We start from the raw sequence: 5780 nt of genomic DNA, 5'->3' as shown, positions 1-5780 counted from the left end.
CAACACAAGCACACAGTTTGGTAGTGTGCGTTTGGGCATCACTGATCTAGTTCGAGCAATATTCGAACAATATTCGAACAGTAGAATAGAGTTGGAGAGACTTCAATTAAATTTCACTTATGTTAATTTGCACTTTTGAACAATAGTTACATACATACATATAAATATATATCTAGTACGAGCAATACTCGAACAATATTCGAACAGTAGAATAGAGTTGCAGAGTTTCAATTAAATTTAAGTACTTTTTGAAGTTATACTTCTTATACGAGTTCGGAAAAGGTTGCGATAGATTCAGGTTGCGCAACCTTGCTCACTATGAATCTACGCAACCTTGCTCACTATGAATCTACGCAACCTTGCTCAATAAGAATCTACGCAACCTTGTCTGCGAAGATGTTCGAGCAGCAAGCGAAGCGGTGACAATCGGCGATCGCTTGTTCGTTTCTTGCGGCACAGCTCGGCTTTTCTACCAACAACACAATGTTGCCATGCTTATGCTGTTGTTGTTTTTGTAGAACAATGTTTCAATTTTTGGTTGGTGACATATTCACATGTGTGCGCATATGTATGTTGTATGCTTGTGCATTATTGAAGTTATGCTTCTTTTTCTTTCGTTTGTCTTTCATTTCTGCGAATTCTCAACTATTTTGCGTATCTTTTGGTTGAAATACTCTGCGTTGGCCGTTGAAAAATTAAGACTATACTTTACAGGATCATACCTGTAGTTAGTCTTCATTTACATTTTTTGGAAATCGACCCGCGATGACGAGGTATATCGTTTTATCTGACAGCGTGGGGTTTAAGAAGTTTATTTCTAATTTTGTCTTGTGGCATATTAGAAATGATGTTTCTGCGAAAATCTTTCGCTTACAATGGATAAAACGGGAGGTGATTTTAATGAATAAATTCCTTTTGGTTGAAATGCTCTGCGTTAGCCGTTGAAAAGTTAAGACTATACTTCTCAGGATCATTCATTCCGTGAATACATATCGACGAAGATTTTTGCGAGAAGCACCAGAAAGTTGTGCAATTTATTAGTTTTGGCTTCTGCCATTGTCGCGAAAAGACGACTTGTTGGCAAAGGCATGCTCGGGGAGATGTTACGGCCTCTGTTTTTATGAATGAAGCGAGATCGCTTGTGGAATTTGCGCCTGCGTTCATGAATGAAATCGTTTTTGTTGTAAAATGTACTACACTTGTTCTTCGCCAATTTGGCTGCCATATTGTCTTGTGAAGGCAATTTTTTGTTGGTGACATACTCATATGTGTACGCATATGTATGTTTGTATGCTTGTGCATTATTTGTTTGGCAATGTATGCAAATATATGTACATATAAGCATATATGAATGTATGAACATGCAAGTCAATGCGCGCACATGTAATAAGTATATTGATAAGTGATGAAAATATGATTTCAATTTCTGAACGCGCACATGCGTATACATACACTCATATGAGCATGTGCCGATACAAGATGGGATAGAAGATGTATGCCTTTTAACATCTTATACTATACAAATAAATATTTTTCTTACTAATAGAAATTAAATTTATCACAGCAATATACATATGTAATATATATATACATAAAATTGCTGTGATAAATTTAATTTCTATTAGTAAGAAAACTATTTATTTGTATAGTATACGATGTTAAAAGCAAAAAATTAAAAATTTATTCTGTCGAGATTCGAACCTGTGGTAACATCTTGACTTTCCAAGCGCTTACCACCAACACCACCATTGACACTTAGGTTGCGCTGACTTAAGTATGGTTTGGTTATGCATGTACATAAGAAACATATGATGGTTCTAATAATTTTGTTTAAGTATAGAAATATGCTTTTGTAGAACATTTGCTTTCGCAAACATACAGACAAATGTGCAAAAGGCATAATATATGTATGTATGATTGTTTCGCATTTTGCTTCTACGCCGGTCAAATTTCTATACAAAAATCGGCTGAAATGTGTGAGAAAATAAAAAATGGACAACTAGGGCAAATAATTTTTAAAAAATTTATTGACAATTAAATATAAAAGAAAATACATGTAAATTTACTTAAATTTATTTAAATTTATTGATATTTCGTTTCGCATTTTTCGGCACTTGGAAATTAATTAATATAAGTGAAATTCACGACTTAACCCGCACACGTCTTATTCGCGCAAAATTTCCAACTTTTTGAAAATTGGCGCAATTATTGACACTTCAATTTTATGTAAAGTTTAAAACATGTTTACATATGAATATATAATATATTTGATTTTGGCGCAATTATTGACACTTGTCTTAATATACAAAATTGGGCCAAAACGAAACAATGAAATACATAATTGTCAATATGGAAATGCCGACCGCAAAACGCAAAGGCATATATTGCACATACATACATACAAGCGATTTCTTGGTTGAAAGCAAAAATTGAAGCATGAGAAATTGAAATGCCGACGGCAAAACGAAATTGCTTACATTCGTACATTGCGTATGAATCATGAAAATATCATCATAATGTTCAGGTAAATCTTTTATATATTTAAAATGAGTTATTATAAAATAAGATCAAATTAGCATTAAATAATTTGAAAAATAATAAATCAAAAATAAAAGAGTTCTACATACATATTTCCATCCTATGGAATATCAAAGAAATCATTTTATAAATACATATATATTTCTGTCTCTTCATATTCTCGGTTAGAGTATGTGAGAGAATTGTAAAAAATGTTAAAATTGCGAGGCGAATTCCGACCTACCTGATCTTCACAAGACAATATGGCAGCCAAATTGGCTGGACCTCCGATCAACGTTGATAAAATAAATGACAGTGATATAACGCATAAATCAGCGGATTCCAGGTTATGTGATGGTAAGTTTCTCTTGAATATTTCAATTGTCCGTAATAGATGCACCTTGTGCATTAAATTTGTGCTTTGAAACTAATATCAATTGGATTGGCAAAAATTTTAATGTTTTGATTTTAAATTGATTTTACAGCGGAAAAAGACAGTGTAGCCCGTGTTTCAAGAGGAGGGAAAACACCACAATATTATCGTGAATACCGAGCACGAAAGAAAGCAGAGCGGGAAAAGGAGCAATTGGAAATGATAGCTGGCAGTCAAACGAAGAAGAGGAAAAAAGCTGCGGAATATCAGATAGAGCGTAAAAAAAGATTCAACGTTTGCTGTTCCATCAATCTCTGCGGGAGCATCTATAACTACTGATAAATCAACGGTCGTCAATTCACCGATAACTGCTGGGCCTTCAACGCGTGTTGATGGATTACAAAAGAGAGATGATTACGCTGCATATTCCCTTCCGCAACGAAGAGACAGAACTATTATTCTAGTCGAAGTTCCTTCATTTAGACTTTGCTTTATTCTTCATTTTATGTGCATAATAAATTTATCAAATGTGAATTTAAGTTTTCTAGTTTTCTTTCATACAAAATGATATGCATTTCTTGGAATATCACTAAGAAGTTTAACTTCATCCGCGCGTAGGGACTCCACGCACCTTTTTTTTTTGTAACGAAAAATTCAAGATTATTTTTAATTACAATAGTTATGGTTGTTTGTGAAAGAAACATATTGTCATATATATTGCCATATTGTCTTGTGAAGATCAGGTAGGTCGGAATTCGCCTCGCAATTTTAACATTTTTTACAATTCTCTCACATACTCTAACCGAGAATATGAAGAGACAGAAATATATATCTCTACATCTTATAAAATAAAGCCTTAAAATGTGTATGTAACCTCACAGCTCAGCTAAATCTTAACCGATTTTATTCCGGTTTTTTGCAAAACATACCTTGAGCCCTCCTCTCCAACGTAGGACACCTTAAAAAATATTTTGCCTTATAAAGGCGCGACAATAAGCAAAAAAACCTCAAAAATAGACTAATTTTATCTTCACACTCCAATATCTTTAAAACTACTGCATCAATTTAGAAAGGAAAAATCGATGTAATGAATTGAATATTTCTTAAGCAAATTGCATCAGTTATTGCATTGTTCATATTAATATTAATACGAAAAAAAATTAAAATATAAACACCTTTTAACATTTTTTATTCTGTTTTATGCGAGCTTCGTTATTATTGTAAAGAGTTGAATTGAAACATGTGTATATATGTATCAATTAATGTTCTATGCATCCGCGGCAAGGCGAACAATTTTGCGCAACCTGCTCGCTAGAAATGAAATTTGTTTGATTACAACATGTTCGCGCAAAGCCCCATGCGTATTAGTGGTATTGAAACATTTGTATATAACAACGTAGAGATTAATACTTATATTTCCATATAATTGTGTGTATATATGTGCATGCGCGGCAAGACATGGAATGGAATGCTGGATATGGGCATTGTAGCGGAAAACACCATATGTATGTATTTGTATGCTGAACCAGAGAACTTAAAACATAGAGAAGGTGCAGGTTCGATGTCGAACAATTTATAAGATTGGAGTAAGGAATTCACCTCACAACTTCAAAATTCACGATGTGAAATGTTAACATTTTTAACAGTTCTCCACATACTCAAACAGAGAATATGAAGAGAAATAATATACATACGTACGGTTTATGATGCCATAGCATGTACATATGCGCAATCAGGGAATATCGAAGAAAAATAAGTTCTTTGATATTCCATTTTTAACAGCGAAAAATGTGTACAAATACAGCTCTCTCACATACTCATGAATATGAAGAGACATAAATATACATATGTATGTATGCATGCTCCTTATGATACTCCCTACAACAGCGCTGTGATATTTCCATGCTTCAATTTTTGCTTTCGCAATGTATGCAAATATGTATGTATGCTTTTGCGTTTTGCCGTCGGCATTTCCATATTGGCATGTAATAATTATGATATGAGTATAGTTTTGTATGAATGCATGCATAGTACTATTTACAGTCTATTTAGACTTGTATATTCAATAATTTTATTTGATTTTTACATAATATACTGTACTAATAAATATTTTTGTATTATGTTTATTAGTAATAGAAATTGAATTTATCACAACAATATATGTATAAATATATCGTCTATCATATTAATCTTACTATCTACCCATATGATTGCATGTATGTACTTATGTATACGCATGTGCGCATTCAGAAATTCAAATCATGATTTTATCACTTATCAGTACATACATACGTATATTACATGCGCGCGCATTAATTTGCATGTTCATGCATTCATATATATTTATATGTACATATATTTGTATACACTTCCGAACAACTAAGTTTGCGATTACATGAAGCAACTTTAGTTGCTAATTCTCGGGCGATTCTCTTTTGCTGTCGCCCATTACCTTCACACGAGCAACTTGTGTTGCGCAACTCTGCTCGAGTTTTTTTCTCATTCTCTTTCACTTTACTTTAACCCATTGTCTACTCTTTACTTTAACCCATTGTCGCTTCTTTTTCCTTATAGGTATTTGGGGCACTCTATCACATATATTAATCAGCTCTGTCAATTAAGAAATACATTTTATTTATTAAAACAAACATATATCACCCTTTTTACTATCGTCTAAATCAATTTGTATGGCTTCCTCCATACATTTCACAATATCTTCAATTAATTCGATTTTTTCGTCATACTCCATTTTCTAAAATATTTATATTATATTATGTATATATGTATACATATTTGCAAATTACTTACCAAAAGATGAAATTAAATTTTTTAAATATATTCAAAATATTAATTTCAAAAAAAATATACGCAAATGCAACTATGTACTACG

General features: G+C 32.6%; 1 pseudogene; it reads left to right on the top strand.

The window, feature by feature from the left end:
• The first annotated feature begins 697 nt into the window (after window positions 1–697).
• Window positions 698–893, top strand: LOC126764753 (small nucleolar RNA U3; annotated as a pseudogene).
• Window positions 894–5780: the final 4887 nt, after the last annotated feature.

This window comes from Bactrocera neohumeralis, unplaced genomic scaffold, assembly GCF_024586455.1.
Source record: "Bactrocera neohumeralis isolate Rockhampton unplaced genomic scaffold, APGP_CSIRO_Bneo_wtdbg2-racon-allhic-juicebox.fasta_v2 cluster09, whole genome shotgun sequence".
In the NCBI taxonomy this organism is placed as follows: domain Eukaryota; kingdom Metazoa; phylum Arthropoda; class Insecta; order Diptera; family Tephritidae; genus Bactrocera; species Bactrocera neohumeralis.
Note: the sequence above shows the minus strand (reverse complement) of the source record. Positions and strands in the feature narration are given on the sequence as shown.